The 15,571-nt window shown below is 50.3% G+C and overlaps 2 non-coding genes and 2 pseudogenes across 2 annotated transcripts; 2 read left to right on the forward strand and 2 right to left on the reverse strand.

The window, feature by feature from the left end:
* Positions 1–1,327: 1,327 nt before the first annotated feature.
* LOC148827878 (histone H4-like) lies at positions 1,328–1,633 on the forward strand (annotated as a pseudogene).
* Positions 1,634–1,940: 307 nt separating this feature from the next.
* On the reverse strand, positions 1,941–1,996 carry LOC148827879 (U7 small nuclear RNA). The gene has a single exon (XR_016093261.1). It is a non-coding gene; the product is annotated as a U7 small nuclear RNA (small nuclear RNA).
* Positions 1,997–13,901: 11,905 nt separating this feature from the next.
* Positions 13,902–14,067, forward strand: LOC148827880 (U1 spliceosomal RNA). Its single transcript, XR_016092879.1, has one exon. It is a non-coding gene; the product is annotated as a U1 spliceosomal RNA (small nuclear RNA).
* A 623-nt stretch (positions 14,068–14,690) lies between these two features.
* Positions 14,691–14,799, reverse strand: LOC148827881 (5S ribosomal RNA; annotated as a pseudogene).
* Positions 14,800–15,571: the final 772 nt, after the last annotated feature.

Raw genomic sequence — 15,571 nt, forward strand, 5'->3', positions numbered from 1 at the left:
CCCTTTTATATTTTTGCCACTTTATATCGAACCTGTTATACTCCAAGAAGAGCACAGTAGCTTGTACTTAATAAAAATGTACAATTCACCGCTGGTATAAACAGATGTGGGCTTTGTTTGCCTTTGTAAGCATTTGTTTAAAAAATAAGTTCACAATACGATACAAACACAGAAAGCACAAACTTAATAATACAACGATACAAAATCAATACCAAATCATTATGCCAATTAAGTAACTATCCTTTGAAAACAGAGAACACCTTTATATCTACAAAAAACTTGACATTTGTATGTATTTTTGAATTACAAAGCAGACAGTGTAGTCCCTTAATTCAAAGATCAGATCTTGGCCAAAACAAGACAATCAGACGTGGGCTGAATTCGGAACAAGAGCCTTTGCTTCGTCGATTATTGAGCTTTTGATCAATGTCTGAATAAAACAGATTTGCTTTTTTAACTCTTTGATTAAAGTACATGAAAAGCACCTTCCTTCGAGCTGGAATCAAACCAGCGACCTAAGGATTCCCTGCTGACCCCCCTACAGTCCCCGGCTCTACCAACTGAGCTATTGAAGGGATACTGTGGGATTCCTCTCTGGCACATACTGCCCAATGAAGTAAAATGTGAAATGGGTGATTTAAATCCCACTTCGACATCAAGTTTCCAACTCGTTTCCTTAGTCTCATTTACCTTGAATTTAAGCCACGAACCAGGATTCTACTGTATAAACTTCCAGGGATATTACAAAATGTTTGATGGGGCATCAATCATTCCAGGCGGAAATTGACTCCTTTTTTTTCTCGAGGGCTCATATTAAACATTTCATTAGTATCGAGAGGAGGATCACCAGTAGACACAAAACAAACATTTTCTTTCTGTCTTTATTAGAAAGTAGCGTTTGTGCTACATTAATAATATTTTCGTGGAAATAAAGAAGTTGTAAATTTTAAAAATTTATATTTGAATCGAAATGTGGTTTTGAGTTAAATATTAGCGTGTTCATGTAATTAGTTTGTGTTTGTCATTACTATATATATATTGCGATGTTACTAGAATTTGTAACTGAAGTTTACTAGTTGTGTTTTTTATGATGATTAGACATTTGAATACAATATTGTATATAATGTATAATTTGAACTACATATTGTTCAGGTGTGAATAATTGTATATTTTAAGAATACATTTCTAAAACAAATCATTGGCTTTATTTACTAGTTTCTACACCTATAAAAATCTTTCTTTGATGTATAATAGACATCAAAGAAAGATGTCTATTATACATCAAAGATGAGCAGTGTGTGTCGTGTTCACAGCTGATAACTAGAAGATGTCTGGAAGAGGCAAAGGCGGAAAGGGACTCGGGAAAGGAGGCGCTAAGCGTCAACGTAAGGTTCTCCGCGACAACATCCAGGGAATCACCAAGCCCGCCATCCGCCGCCTGGCTCGCCATGGGGGAGTGAAGCGGATCTCCGGGCTGAACTACGAGGAGACCCGTGGGGTGCTGAAGGTGTTCCTGGAGAACGTCACCTGCACCGAGCATGCCTAGCACGCCAAGAGGAAGACCGTCACCGCCATGGACTTGGTGTATGCGCTGAGGTGCCAGGGCCGCACCCTGTACGGCTTCGGAGGCTAAACAGGAGCAGAGCTTCACTACTGGACCCCGACGTATAAACCCAAGTGACCCAGTGACATTTGTCACTGCTGAGGTTGCTTTATGGGTCTATTTTCTATACTGTGCTGATCAATTAGAAATCAAATGGCAAAAAAGACCCGTTCCCACACCTAAGGTCAAATATTAGGAATCAAAACTGCTTGAGTGTATGGAAGCACACAGCTTTATCAAGATTTCCAAGTGCAAGATCTTTTTATTCATAAAAGACCCTATTTATGTTGTATGAGAAATATTAACATTAATACAGAATCTTTTTTCACAAAAAAAAATGGGCTTTCTGACTTCAGAAAACCTTCTAGACAAATACTAAAAGAGCAAAAATTCAATTTGGTAAATGAAATGAAAACACATACCCTACCAAACCTTGAGTACAGGCCATTCAGGGTGATAATACAGAACCATTTATAATTCAACAAATAAAACCTGTCAACTGGTAATCGCCACTTATCATAAAAAAATAAGTAGCAATACACATTAGGGGACTCTTGGGTGCAAGTTAAATCCATGCAAGAAGGGGGTTTAGTGTTGTATTTCCAAATCAGATATGCAAATGAGAGATCTGGCCCAGCCAATCTCAAAGCTCTCTTGGTCTGGAATGGAGCTGCTCCCCTCTTCTAGTTATTCACACTGGAGTTAGGTTACATATTAGCACATTTCATCTAACAGTTGCACCAGAAACAAAAAACGTAAACAAATGACCTGGAATGTGACCACACCTATGAGAATGTAGTTCAACAGACAACTTGTAAACCTTGTCATAAGATTTTTTTTGTTCTACAAAATAGACTTTATTCCGGAAAAAAAATCTCAAAAGGAACATCTCACACATATTAACACTCCATGTACTAAAAAAACAATGGCGGAACGGAGATTGATTGTCCGTTATCAATCTTTGCAAGTGGGGGTGGATTTGTGCAATTAAGAGAGTCCCTCCAAACCTACCACTCGCTATTGTCCTTTAATCCCTGTATAGGGCCCAAAGTCCTTTCCAGCGCTCCCTCGCCGTGGGGAAACCCCATTTGGCAACGTGGCGCTTCATCCTCCTCCTGAGGTCCACCAGGATCCTCTCCTGCATCTCCCTCGCCCCCCACTTTATGTTGTGCCGGATGAGAGTGTTCCTCGCCTTCCACAGTCCTTGTTTTGTGAGGGACAGCAGCAGCCCCCGCAGGTCCTGTGTCCCCTTGTCCAGTCCGGTGGGTGCCAGCCCCCAGCAGAATGTACTGGTAACTGAGCACTGCACCCGTTCCCAGGAGTTGCATAATGTTGTCCATTCTGCCCCACACCGCCTTGGCGAAGGGGCAGCTCCAGAACACATGCTCCTGAGTCTCCTCGACGAAACACGTGTCCCGGGGGCAATGCGGATTCCTGGTAAGCGAGTGTCTGTAGAGGACCTCTCTGGTGGCCAGTCTCTTGTGTACGGCCATCCAGTTGAGGTCCTTCAGTTGATTGTCCAGTTCTTTCGGCTGCGTCCTTTCCCAGACTTGTCTGGGAACTTGCAGCCTTTCGTTGGTGACCAGATGCCCCCTCACCTCTTTGTACAGGGCTCTGTGGTTGGTGCAGAGCTCTGGCTGTCTCGTGGCCTCGTACCTCCTGCTCCACTTGACAGCGTGGGTGTAGAACTTCGGTCGCCTCTCTGCCTTGGGCCCAGTGTTTGACCACTGGACCAAGTGCCTCATCGGGACGGAGACCCACAGCCTGACAATGTACTGGTACTTGTGGCCGATGGGCTCCCGCAGCGCCCGACAGAGCTTGCAGTAGACGATGCAGTCGAGTTTCAGGGGGAAATGTGGGACATCTCGACCCCCTTCCTCGACCGGCTGACACATCCGGTTTCTCGTGATGTACTCGTACTTGCCGCCCCAGACGAAGCCAAAGATCATCCCTTGCAGCGCTCGTCTGAGTCTGGCCGGCAGCGGGTACACCACCGCCAGGTAAACCAAACAGGCAGGATGTCTGCTTTCAACACCATCACTTTCCCTGTGTAGGACAGCGACCGCGTTTTCCACAGACCCAGCTTCGCGTTCACCTTGGCGATCCTCTTGGTCCATTTTTTGGTCTCGTTGTCCTGGCTCTGGAAGGAAACCCCCAGTATTTTGAGGGGCTCCGTGCAGAGCTCAAGACCCTCCGGCGCCGTCGTCCTGTGCTTCCAGGGCCCGAAGAACTTCAGTTTGCTCTTTCGGCGGTTGAGTTTCGACCCCGAGGCTCTGGAGTATTGCTCCATGACCTGCAGGGCCCTCCTCAACCCCCTGTCCGACCTCAGGAACAGCGTCATGTCGTCTGCGTACTGGGAGATCTTCAGGGTTTCCCCCGCGCCTCCCGGTATCTCCAGGGTCCCGTCTCACCGTCTCTGCTAAGGGCTCTTGAAGAGCAGGGAGATGATGCCCTCCCTCATGGTGTCTCCGAGTTTCCCCAGGCGGAAGATCTCCTGCGCCACTTCCACCAAATCTGCCGCCAGGGTGTCCCAGAAGCAGGTGTAGAATTCCTTGGGGAGTCCGTCCGACCCTGGCGCCTTGCCATTCTCCATGGACAAGAGCGCCGCCTTCAGCTCATCGGCCGCAATCGGACCCTCCAAGTCCTCCCTCACCTCCTCCAGTACTCGTGCCTTCAGCTCCTCCAGAAAAGCATCGCCTGCCTCCACCTCCGTCTGCTTTTCTGAAAAGAGCTCCGTGTAGAAAGCAGTGGCCGCTTCTACCTTGTCGCTCTCGTCCAGCACTTCCTCTCCATCTCCCCGTCTCAGGCCGTGGATCACCCTCTTTTTCTGGGCTCCTCAGACCTGATTGAGTTTGCGGAGCCTCTCCTTCAGGTCCTGTGCCCGGGCTGAATTGAAGGCTCCTCCCCCGTTAGCCGAGCTGTACTCCTCCTCTAGTTGTCTCTGGAGTCGTGCAGCTTCCTTCCTCTCCCTGGCTGCCTTCCGTCTGCAATAGGTCTGCGCCAGGGTTCGGGTGTCGTTCCGGCGTCGTTAGGGCGGCACCGTCTGAAACCGTCTACCAGGGAGAACTGCTTGAGTAGCGACTCCAGCTCTGCCGAGCTAGCGTCGCTCCCCTTCTCCCGGTTGACGTTGAAGTCCCCGCCGAGCACCACCTGTCTGTTGGTGGTGCAGCAGCTGGCCAGGTCAGCAAACACTTCCTTCTGTTGGAGCATAGACGTTAATTGCTCTCAACTTCTGCCCCTCCAGTCGATGTCTGCGACCAGGATCCGGCCCTGCACCACCGAGAAGGAGGAAACCAGCGTCATCTCTGGGTTTCCGAGGAGGATTCCCACTCCGGAAGAGTGGACCCCTCCTACGCTCCAGCATGATTCTCCCTTCGTCCATTCCCTGGTGAATGCCAGCTTGTCGCTTTCATCCTTCAGGTGGACCTCCTGTAAGAAACAAACTGAGAAAGACTTTGAGGCCAGATCATGAAAGACTCCCCGTCTTTTCAACGGGTCTATTAGCCCTCTCACGTTAGTTGTTAGAAAGGTAAGTTTCACAATCATGATTAAACAAGTGAAAGTTGAACCTCCTCTCTTTGTGCTTACAGTGGAAAACTTGGGAGTCTACATCTGGGCACCGTTTAGCCTAGATGTAACTCCTCTCATTGGGTCCTGGGGGGAATATGCTGGGCTCCCTCCAGGTCTCGCTGGGGACTGAAATGTAAACATGCTGGACAGGTCCAGCCCTACCATCATTCCCGGTTCCAGGGCGGCTTCAAAGTAATCCTCGTCTTCCTTGAGGATACTCTCCACCACCGCTTCGGGAAGGCTTTTTTCTTCCCTTTCTCCAGGAGTTTCGGGGACCTCCAGTTGCTCCTGGGCCTTGGGGGAGGGGGGCTCCACTTCCTGAGCTGCCTCTTCCTGTTGTCCGTGGGACTCGGGGGAGGGGAGTTCTGTTTCCTGGGCTGTCACTTCCTGTCGTCTTTGGGCCTCGGGGGGGAGGGTTTCCATTTCCTGGGCTGCCTCCTCCGGTTGTTCCTGGGCCTCGGGGGAAGAAAGTTCCGTTTCCTCTAGGACGAGGAAACGGTTCTCCCTTACCACTCTTTTCTTTTGTCCTTCCGAAGGTGGATCCGCCCTGCATCTCTTCTCCCGCTTTCTCTTTCCCTTCTTGCTGGGAGTTATTAGGGCCCTTTCTCCGGTCAGCCATTTTGTCTGTCGTCCTGGCAGCCATCTTGTGGCACTGGTGTGGCTGGGGGTGTGGCCTTGGCAGTTTTGGTTCTCTGCGGGGGAGGTGCGGGTTCTTTGTTCTCACCCCTCTCCCTTTGTTTGGAGACCGGATTCTGCCTGCTGGCTTCCACCACCTGCGCAAACGAAGGTTTGCTTACCTTGCATTGGTGAAGGAGGTGTCCCTCGGCGCCGCATCTGTTGCACTTTTTGGCTGCCCGGCAGGTTTTTGCCAGGTGCCCCTCTTTGTTACAGTTGTGACATCTGACGATGTCACACGTGTTCTCCTTGTGGCATCCTGGGGTAGTAAAGGTACCCCCTGTCGACTCCGATGTTGAAGCGGGCCGGGGGGTGCTGGAAATCGTCGACGCCCTCTGGGTCCTCTTTCAGGTGGACTCGGTACTGGCGTTTGCTGTACCAGACGCCGCAACTGTCCCTGATCTCCGTCAGTTTGCCCACCACAGTTACATACCTCCCTAGGTACGCTGTTACCAGTTCCATTGGTTCGTAGGGGTTGTATGTGAGGACTGTGATGGTCCTCTGGTTTGTCTTCCTCATAGGCTCTGGCCTGAAATCAGAGTAACCGGGGTGCTTACCTTTTTCTCTGATCATTTTCGTTGCCTTTTCATATGAGGCGTCCGTGGCCATGTAGGCCTCCATGTATCTCTCTGCCTTGTTGTCTTGCAGGCAGTAGAGATCTCCGGCCACCAACTGCAGGATCCCTCTCAGGAAGGTAATGAAAAAGGATTTCGCAGTTGGCATCGTCTCTGTTTTCTTGGTCCAGTGGAACCGGATCAGTGTCTTCTTGTCTGCCATCTGGAAAGGAGAAAAAAGAAAAAAGGACAGAAAGAGAGAGAGCAAGGTCCTGTGGAGAGGAGGGTTTAGCTGCTAAAGGAGCAGCTGGAGCCCTGGCCTTTGTCCTTGTGGGCAAAGCCCAGCTAGGTGCAGGCGCAGGAGGAGAGAGAGAGAGGGAGCGGATAGTGCTTCCGAGTCTCAAGGAAGAAAGTAAGAACTGCGGGCAGGCCACGAGTACCTACTCCCCGCCAAAAGGCCAAGGAGGCAGAAAGAGAGAGAGGGAGCGGATAGCGCTTCCGAGTCTCGAGGAAGAAAGCAAGCACTGCGGGCAGGCCACGAGTACCTACTCCCAGCCAAGAGGACAAGGAGGCGGAGCAAGAGAAAGGGGGAGGGGAGAGGAGAGAGCAGAGAGAGAGAACGTTGCTGCCGGATCCCACCCAGCTCAGCTGCTGCTTGGCCTTAACCCCCTAGGCTCAACCTAGGGCGATACCAGCTCAAGCACTCTTCAGGATCTTCGATCGCCTTCTAGAACTTTGGAAAGACAGGAACTGAGGGCATGCCGTTGTAGCAGCGAGGCTTATTAATAAGGCAGAATTAAGTGTTTCTGAGCTTCCCAAATGAGGCCCCATTTCTCTGTTCATCTCTGTGGTGCAGCCACAGAGAGACCATTAGTGCAGGGTGATTTAAGGTCCTAGGACAGCTCCCAAAGGGGGATGCACTTAGCTAAGCCTGGCTATCATGATCAATGGTCATCCATTGGCGCCTATCTGTCTAGGGAGTGCCAGATGGACATCTGGACTGCATTCCTAGGTGTCAGGAGTAAATGACTCATATCTCACCTTGATCAACCAATCAGGGACTGGTAGGGCCGAGTAACCCACGTGGGACTCTGATGCCCATGGAACTTTCAGCCAATCGACGAGCTGAAGTTCCTCCAGGTAAAAACAGGCAACACAGAGAGCCTGGGAGATTCAGTGAGATTCAGAAGGGATTCTGGAGAGGATTCTGTGGACTATTCTAAAGGGAATTCAAAGGAGAATTCTAGGGCAGGACGGCCCAGGAGCAGAAGGCTCCCAAGGGCAGGACATTCTCGCAGCGCGCCTCCTGACCATCCTGAGACTCAGCCCGGACAACCACGGAACGGCCAGTGTGTCCGAGTGCCAGAACTTTCCTTTGTTCTAAGAGTCTAGAGCGGAGGTTGCCAGAGAATAACCAGAGGATCCACCCGAGGTTAGCAACAGCAGCAGGCCTTGTGAACAGGTCGGAACTGTGGACAGCTGAATCACTATTCAGAACTAGCGCTTCCTCAAGAACGAACCGGTCCTCTTCCTGACTTGCTGGGATCCACAGTCATCTTTTCTCCTGTACACAAACTTTGCTAGTTAAAGCCAACACTAACTAGCCGGTCAGTGAGCATCAGCAGCGCACCATCGCAAGCCGCACAGCACAGCCTGGCACGGAGCCAGAGAGCGCGGATTGGACAGCAACAAGCCTGCAGCTGATTGTTTGTGCCTGCAGGAGATATGAATCCCCAAAGATTGGATGAGTATTCAACTTCAATGCATTACAGCTCGAGAATTCAATTGCTATCCCAACCAGTTGATATCAATTTAATTCCTAAGAGATATGTACTTGTTTTGAGTATCTAATGTAGAAGTTATAACCAAGTTCATTTATGAAACGGTCTTAATGAATGATATACTGAACGTATGTCCTCTTGATATGTGTAACACTTTGTAACTGATTGAATATATACCTTTTGTATTCTGATAACCCTCTCGATAAGATCTGTTAGGTTTATATGCATATTCTATGTATTAATAAATGTATCCTCGTGTATTAGTACCTGTGTGTGTGCGTTGTTTGAGTTATGTCGCATGGTTTGATTCTAAAGCCATCAAAAGAATCAACTTTGTGATTTACTGCTACAATTAATAATTGCCACAGTAAATGCCCAAACCCTACAGAACTGGTGCCTTCAGAGAGCCACTACATTTACATTTTGGCTATGGCAACGTTACACCACTTGAACTTGATCTTAGCCAAAAGGCAGATAAAATTGGATTCCAGCTCACTGGCCCTGCAAAACTTAGTTCAAGACTTTAAACTCTCAGACACATATAGATGTATATATCCCACAACAGCAGGATATACATGGTCAGGGAGGAATTTTTTTTTTCTTATAAAATATACTTTAATCAGAAAAATTAAAAAAAATATCAATCGTTGCAAGGGTGGGCGGATTTGCGCTATTGTGAGAGTCCCTCCAAACCCTACCACTTGCTGTTAATCCTTAGTCCCTGTACAGGGTCCATAGTCCTTTCCAGCGCTCTTTTGCCGTAGGGAAACCCCATTTGGCAACGTCGCGCTTCATCCTCCTCCTGAGGTCCGCCAGGATCCTCTCCTCCAGCTCCCTCGCTCCCCACTTGATGTTGTGCCGGATGAGATTGTTCCTCGCGTCCCACAGGCCTTTCTTTGTGAGGGACAGCAGCAGCCACATCAGGAACTGCGTCCCCTTGTCTATTCCGGTAGGTGCCAGCCCCAGCAGAATGTACTGGTAACTGAGCACCGCACCCGTTCCCAGGAGTTGCATTATGTTGTCCATTCTGCCCCACACCGCCTTGGCGAAGGGGCAGCTCCAGAACACGTGCTCCTGAGTCTCCTCGACGAAACACGTGTCCCGGGGGCAATGCGGATTCCTGGAAATCGAGTGCCTGTAAAGGACCTCTCTGGTAGCCAGTCTCTTGTGTACGGCCATCCAGTTGAGGTCCTTCAGTTCGTTGTCCAGTTCTTTCGGCTGCGTCCTTTCCCAGACTTGTCTGGGAAATCGCAGCCTTTCGTCGGCGACCAGATGCCCCCTCACCTCTTTGTACAGAGCTCTGTGGTTGGTGCAGAGCTCCGGCTGTCTCGTGGCCTCGTACCTCCTGCTCCACTTGACAGCGTGGGTGTAGAACTCCGGTCGCCTCTCTGCCTTGGGCCCAGTGTTTGACCACTGGACCAAGTGCCTCATCGGGATGGAGAGCCACAGCCTGACAAAGTACTGGTACTTGTGGCCGATTGGCTCCCGCAACGCCCGACAGAGGTTGCAGTAGAAGATGCAGTCGAGTTTCAGGGGGAAATGTGGGACATCTCGACCCCCTTCCTCGACCGGCTGACACATCCGGTTCCTTGTGATGCTCTCGTACCTGCCGCCCCAGACGAAGCCGAAGATCATCCCTTGCAGCGCTCGTCTGAGTCTGGCCGGCAGCGGGTACACCACCGCCAGGTAAACCAAAGCCGGCAGGACGTCTGCTTTCAACACCATCACTTTCCCTGTGTAGGACAGCAACCGCGTTTTCCACAGACCCAGCTTCGCGTTCACCCTGGCGATCCTCTCAGTCCAGTTGTTGGTCTCGTTGTCCTGGCTCTGGAAGGAAACCCCCAGTATTCTGAGGGGCTCCGTGCAGAGCTCGAGACCCTCCGGCGCCGTCGTCCTGTGCTTCCAGGGCCCGAAGAACTTCAGTTTGCTCTTTCGGCGGTTGAGCTTCGACCCCGAGGCTCTGGAGTATTGCTCCATGACCTGCAGGGCCCTCCTCAACCCCCTGTCCGACCTCAGGAACAGCGTCGTGTCGTCGGCGTACTGGGAGATCTTCAGGGTTTCCACCGCGCCTCCCGGTATCTCCAGGCCGTCGATGACGGGGTCCCGTCTCATCGCCTCTGCTAAGGGCTCTGTGAAGAGAACATAGAGAAGGGGTGAAAGGGGGCAGCCCTGTCGTACTCCGGATTCCTGGGGAATGAAATCCCCCAGGTTTCCGTTCACGTTCACTCTGCTGCCCACGTCAGAGTACAGAATCTGAATCCAGCGGCTGAAACTCTCTCCGAAACCGAAGCGTTCCAGCACCCTGAACAGATAGCTGTGGTTCACTCTGTCGAAGGCTTTCTCCTGGTCCAGGCTGACCACCATCATGGGCACGTTCCGGTCCTCGGCCCAGGCGATGGCGTCTCTGGTCAGCTGGAGGTTCCAGCTGACGGATCGCCCCTCCACCCCGCACGTCTGGTCGCTGTGGATGATGTGGGGGAGGGCGGTTCTCAGTCTGCCGGTCAGGAGCTTGGACAGGATCTTTACGTCCACGCAGAGCATCGTGATCGGCCTCCAGTTTTTGAGGTCGGCGGCGTCTCCTCCCTTGAAGAGCAGGGAGATGACGCCCTCCCTCATGGTGTCTCCGAGTTTCCCCCGGCGGAAGATCTCCTGCGCCACTTCCACCAGATCTGCCGCCAGGGTGTCCCAGAAGCAGGTGTAGAATTCCTTGGGGAGTCCGTCCGGCCCCGGCACCTTGCCATGGTCAGGGAGGAATAGCAGCTCCAGAATTGACTATTGCTTTGTCTCAGAGAGAGTGAAAGTTGTTGGGGTCACTCTTCAGCCTGTCTTCTTCTCAGATCACCAAGCTTTAGGGTGTAGAGTGGAACTCCAGGGCGGGACTGTCTTTGGCCCAGGCCTCTGGAAACTCAACACAAAGCTGCTAGAGAACGACGGGGTAGTATCCCGCTACAAGGAGAAACTATCACAGTGGCTGTCCTTGCAGTGTCTGTATGGGTCAGTAGGAGAGTGGTGGGAGGAGGTGAAGGTGAGGACAAGGGCCTTTTTCATGGCTGAGGGAAGGAAGGCTGCCAGACGGAGAGGAGTGTTAGCCAGGAAACAGAGGCAGCTGCAGCGTCTCTACACGATGCTGCACAGTGGCTTCAATGTGCTCGAGGATATCACCCTTTTAAAAAAGGACATCTGGAGCATAGCGGAAGAAAGTAGTCGAGGAGTGCTGTTAAGAAGCTGAGTGCAGTTCTTGGATGAAAATGAGAAGTGTACTCGCTTCTTTTTCAGGAAAGTGGTAGGCTCCAAGTCTGTCATGAAAAGTGTAGTTGATGAGGAGGGAAGAGAGAGAACAGAGCCGAGTGCTATCCTCTCCTGCATCGAGGCCTTCTACTCAAGACTGTACAGAGGTAAAGGATGAAGAAATTCATTTTTTTACCTCAAAGCTAGAAAACGATTTGAGTGAAGAAGATAGGGAAGTACTTGAGAGGGATTTGACAGTAGAAGAGCTGAGACAGGCTATGGAGAGCTTACAGAAGGGGAAAACTCCGGGTGCTGACGGGCTCCCTAAAGAATTTTATTGCACTTTTTGGGATCTGCTTCAGGATCCGCTAATGCTCCTTTTCGAGGAAAGCTATAAGACAGAATTGCTGCCTGACTCCTTAAGAGAAGGCACTATCTCTCTCTTGTTTAAGAAAGGAGCAAAGAATGACATAAAGAACCGGAGACCCCTCAGCCTATTAGGCGTGGACACTAAGATCCTGTCCAAAGCCCTTTTCCTGTACCTACAAAATGTAGTGACCTCACTGGTAGGGAAAGAACAGACTTGTGGGATAGCAGGATGCCTGATGAGCGACAACCTGGCCTTGTTGAGGGATGTCTGTCTGTACTCAGAGGACCGCTCCCTCCCTCTGTGCATTTTAGGTGTAGACCTAGAAAAGGCCTTTGACCTTAACATCGGTACTTGAGCACATGAAGTTTGGCCCCATCATGAGAAAGTGGATTAACCTGTTGTACACAGGTAGCAACAGCAGAGTAATGGTTAATGGCAATAGATCACGCCCCTTTGAAGTCTGTTCAGGGGTGAGGCAGGGCTGCCCATTATCCCCCTTTTTATTTGTTTTGGCTATGGAGCCCTTAGCCTGTGCCTTGCGCCAGGATCAGGCCATTAATGGGATACCAGTGCCTGGAAGTTGGGGGGGAGAGGTAAAGACATCTCTATAAATGGATGACGTCACCCTGCTCCTCTCTGACAATGTCTCAATTAGCAGAGCTCTGAAGTGCTGTGATTGTTTCTCTTTGGCTTCCTCTGCAAAAATTAACTAATCTAAGAGTGAGATTTTTTATCAGAACTGGAGGGACCCAAAAGAAGGGCATGATCTCAGGCTGCAAGAGAAGAGAATTAAGGTCCTGGGGGTGTATTTTGGAGAAGAGATGGGAACAGTAAATTGGCAGAACAAATTGCCAATCTTAAACAAAAAACTGATGCAATGGAAGGACTGAGACCTCACCATGACAGGGAAGGTGCTGGTCATCAAAGCCCAGCTCTTGCCTATCTTGAATTTTCTGGCTTCTACCTTCCCAATCCCACACCGTGTTGCGGTGGTGCTGAGGAGATGGATGTTTCATTTTCTATGGGGTGGGAAGCAGGAAAGACTCAGAAGGGAAATAATGTACAGGCCGCTACTCTCAGGGGGGAAGTCTGTCCCAGATATTGCCATGAAGCTGTTGTGCATTTTCCTGGCTTTTGTGCTGAGAGGCTTTGCAACAGCACCTGAAGGGCGTACCTGGACTTTTTTTGCCAGGCTCTGGGTAGGTAGGGAGGTGTTCAGAGTGTGGGGTGTCAGACCCAAGCTGGATGTCCCACTCTCTGACACATGCCCTGCAATTTATGGGACAGTTAAAAGTTTTCTAAGATCTCACCCAATTGGCCATATTCCCCTCCGAGATGTCAGCGTCCAAAAACTGGAAGATTTTGTTGCACCGCAGAAGAATAGGCAGACCCCTGTGGGCATTTTAACATCAGCCCAAACAAGGAAGGTGTGGAAACACACATCCTCTAAGTTTCTGTGCAACATTCACAGAGATTTAGCCTGGAGTGTCGTCCACCAGTGCTTACCAGTCCGAACTTTCTTGTACCGTAGGGGCCTCACCCCCAGCCCTCGCTGCGTTAGGGTGGGCTGCGGCGAGGAGGAGACTGTGACCCATCTCCTGTGGTCCTGCTTTTTTGCTAAGGCCTTCTGGGCAAAGTTTGAAGATTGGTTGCAAGATCTCTCGCTCCAATTTACCTAGACCGCTGCTTTCGTCATATACGGCATCTCTCCTGTCAAACATCCTCCTGACGTGTTTGACAGGATCTGGGCCGTGGTGAACAGTGGGAAAGACGCCCTGTGGAGAGTGAGGAACATGGGACTGTTCAAAGGCATCGAGGTCCCAGTCAAGGCAGCAGGTAGCCTGGCCCTGTTCATCATCCGAGAGAACTATTACCTCAGAGATCTGTGGAGAGAAGGGAGGGAGGAAGCAGAATATCTGTGGGAAATAGAAAGCATAGGTCAATATCTCAAGAAACTGTGAAAAACATTATCATATTTAAGTAAAGAATGTGATTTGCACCAGAAAAAAAGAAAATTGTTGCTATGTAACTGGTACCGTGTCAAAATGTAATGAGATGTGATCATATATACTGTTTTAAGTATGTATATTAATGTAAACCTTTCTAATTTGTGATGTCCTGTATTTTTTTGTGAAAAGAAAATAAAGTTCTTAAAAAAATCGGTTCACCCAGAGCGAGGCTCGGCCATTGCACTCCGGATGTGCTGACCCCTGCGAATTCCCCAAATGTGGGAATCTCGACTGCATAATTTCTGGTAGTGGGGGACTGCGTTCGCGCTCTCCCCTGATGTGCTTGGTCCAATATCGGATAAGGAAAAGTAACGACACCACAAGCTGCAATAGGATCCCAGTTTGAAAGGAGTCGATGCCACTGCTGGTTCTCGGTTTCTTTTAGTTAGAGGTCCGGAGAAGCATTTCAAGCTGGTTACACTACTCCTTCCGGACATTCATTCCCTTTTCAAAGTCAGTCATTTTGCTGTAGTCTGCATTATTTAGGCTGATTAACGAGGTTAGCCTTTATTTGGTCATGGGAGCCTCGGTACTGTATGCTAATTCTCAAGACAGTTTCACCCGTTTTCTGATTGCTAGGTTCTGTACCAGTGCAGACATGTCAAACAGTGAATGGCTGTACCTCTATTGTATCCGTGCTCAATGAATGAAATCAGTAATAAATGAATATATGTATAGTTATATGAAAAACAAGTGGTTTATCGACTCATCTTCATTTGCAGATTTAGAGGCAGCTTCGATATTCGTTTTACAAATGGGTTTTTTTTTATATGGGTCACACACATGCCATAGCAACAAAACATCTCTAGAGATGAGGCTATAGATCACCTTTCCATCCTCCAGGTTTTCCTCCCAAAACCTACGGTACCAACGGCGACCCCTGCTGGCCGAGAGAGCAAAAGCTTGCAGCACCTGGTATTCCCAGGCAGTCTCCCATCCAAGTACTAACCAGGCCCAACCCTGCTTAACTTCTGAGATCAGGCACATTCAGGGTGGTGTGGCCACAAGCGAAAGCCATAGTGCCTGACTCGCTACTTGAAGCTGTGTGTGGTTGGGGCTCCGTGTCCCCCGAGCGGGACTGAAGGATCGTTCGTGTGCAACTCTTTGGAAAGGAGCCTCTTTCCAAATCGCATTGCGTACCTGGACGTTGGCGAATGTGCTCCCTTGTGTTTGCTTGTCCCGCACTGGAGGAGAACAAACAAACTGCTCGGAGGAGCACAAGGCAAGTCTTCACAAGACAAAAACCTCCAGTGCACAGCACTCAAAACATTTCTGGGCTGTCGCGTGTTTATTTCAGCACATAAAGCGCACCAGTCCAACACGTCTGCCGGGCGCGCGGCGCCTCCACCCTCTTGTGGCCTTGCGGCGTCAGAGAAAGAGGACGGCGCCTGTTTGTGCAGCAGAGTGTCGCCATTAGGATGCTGGGGCATAAGAAAGCCACACAGACCGCAGGGTGAGCGCTCCCTACTGGTCCCAGTCACACCTCTTGCAGGAGCAGCAGCAACCTGAGCTTTTCCGGGGGGAATCTCCCATCCGGGTGCCGGCTAGGCTCACACCTGCTGGGCTGCCGTGGGTGAGCCCAGTCGAGAGTCGCAGGGTGAGATCTAGTCACCGGGGAGATACAATACAAGCGAAGGATTACTCGAGGTGAGGTGCGACACGCCGGAGCCCCGACGCTGCTAATGCAGAGCACTTGTTGAACTGGCATTGAAAGGACGTGTGCGCACGGAGCGAGCCTTCCCTGCGGCGGAGCGTGGAAACTTTCTCCCCGCGCTGCAGGA

Source organism: Atractosteus spatula, chromosome 10, assembly GCF_055471065.1.
Source record: "Atractosteus spatula isolate fAtrSpa1 chromosome 10, fAtrSpa1.hap1, whole genome shotgun sequence".
Classification (NCBI taxonomy): Eukaryota; Metazoa; Chordata; class Actinopteri; order Semionotiformes; family Lepisosteidae; genus Atractosteus; species Atractosteus spatula.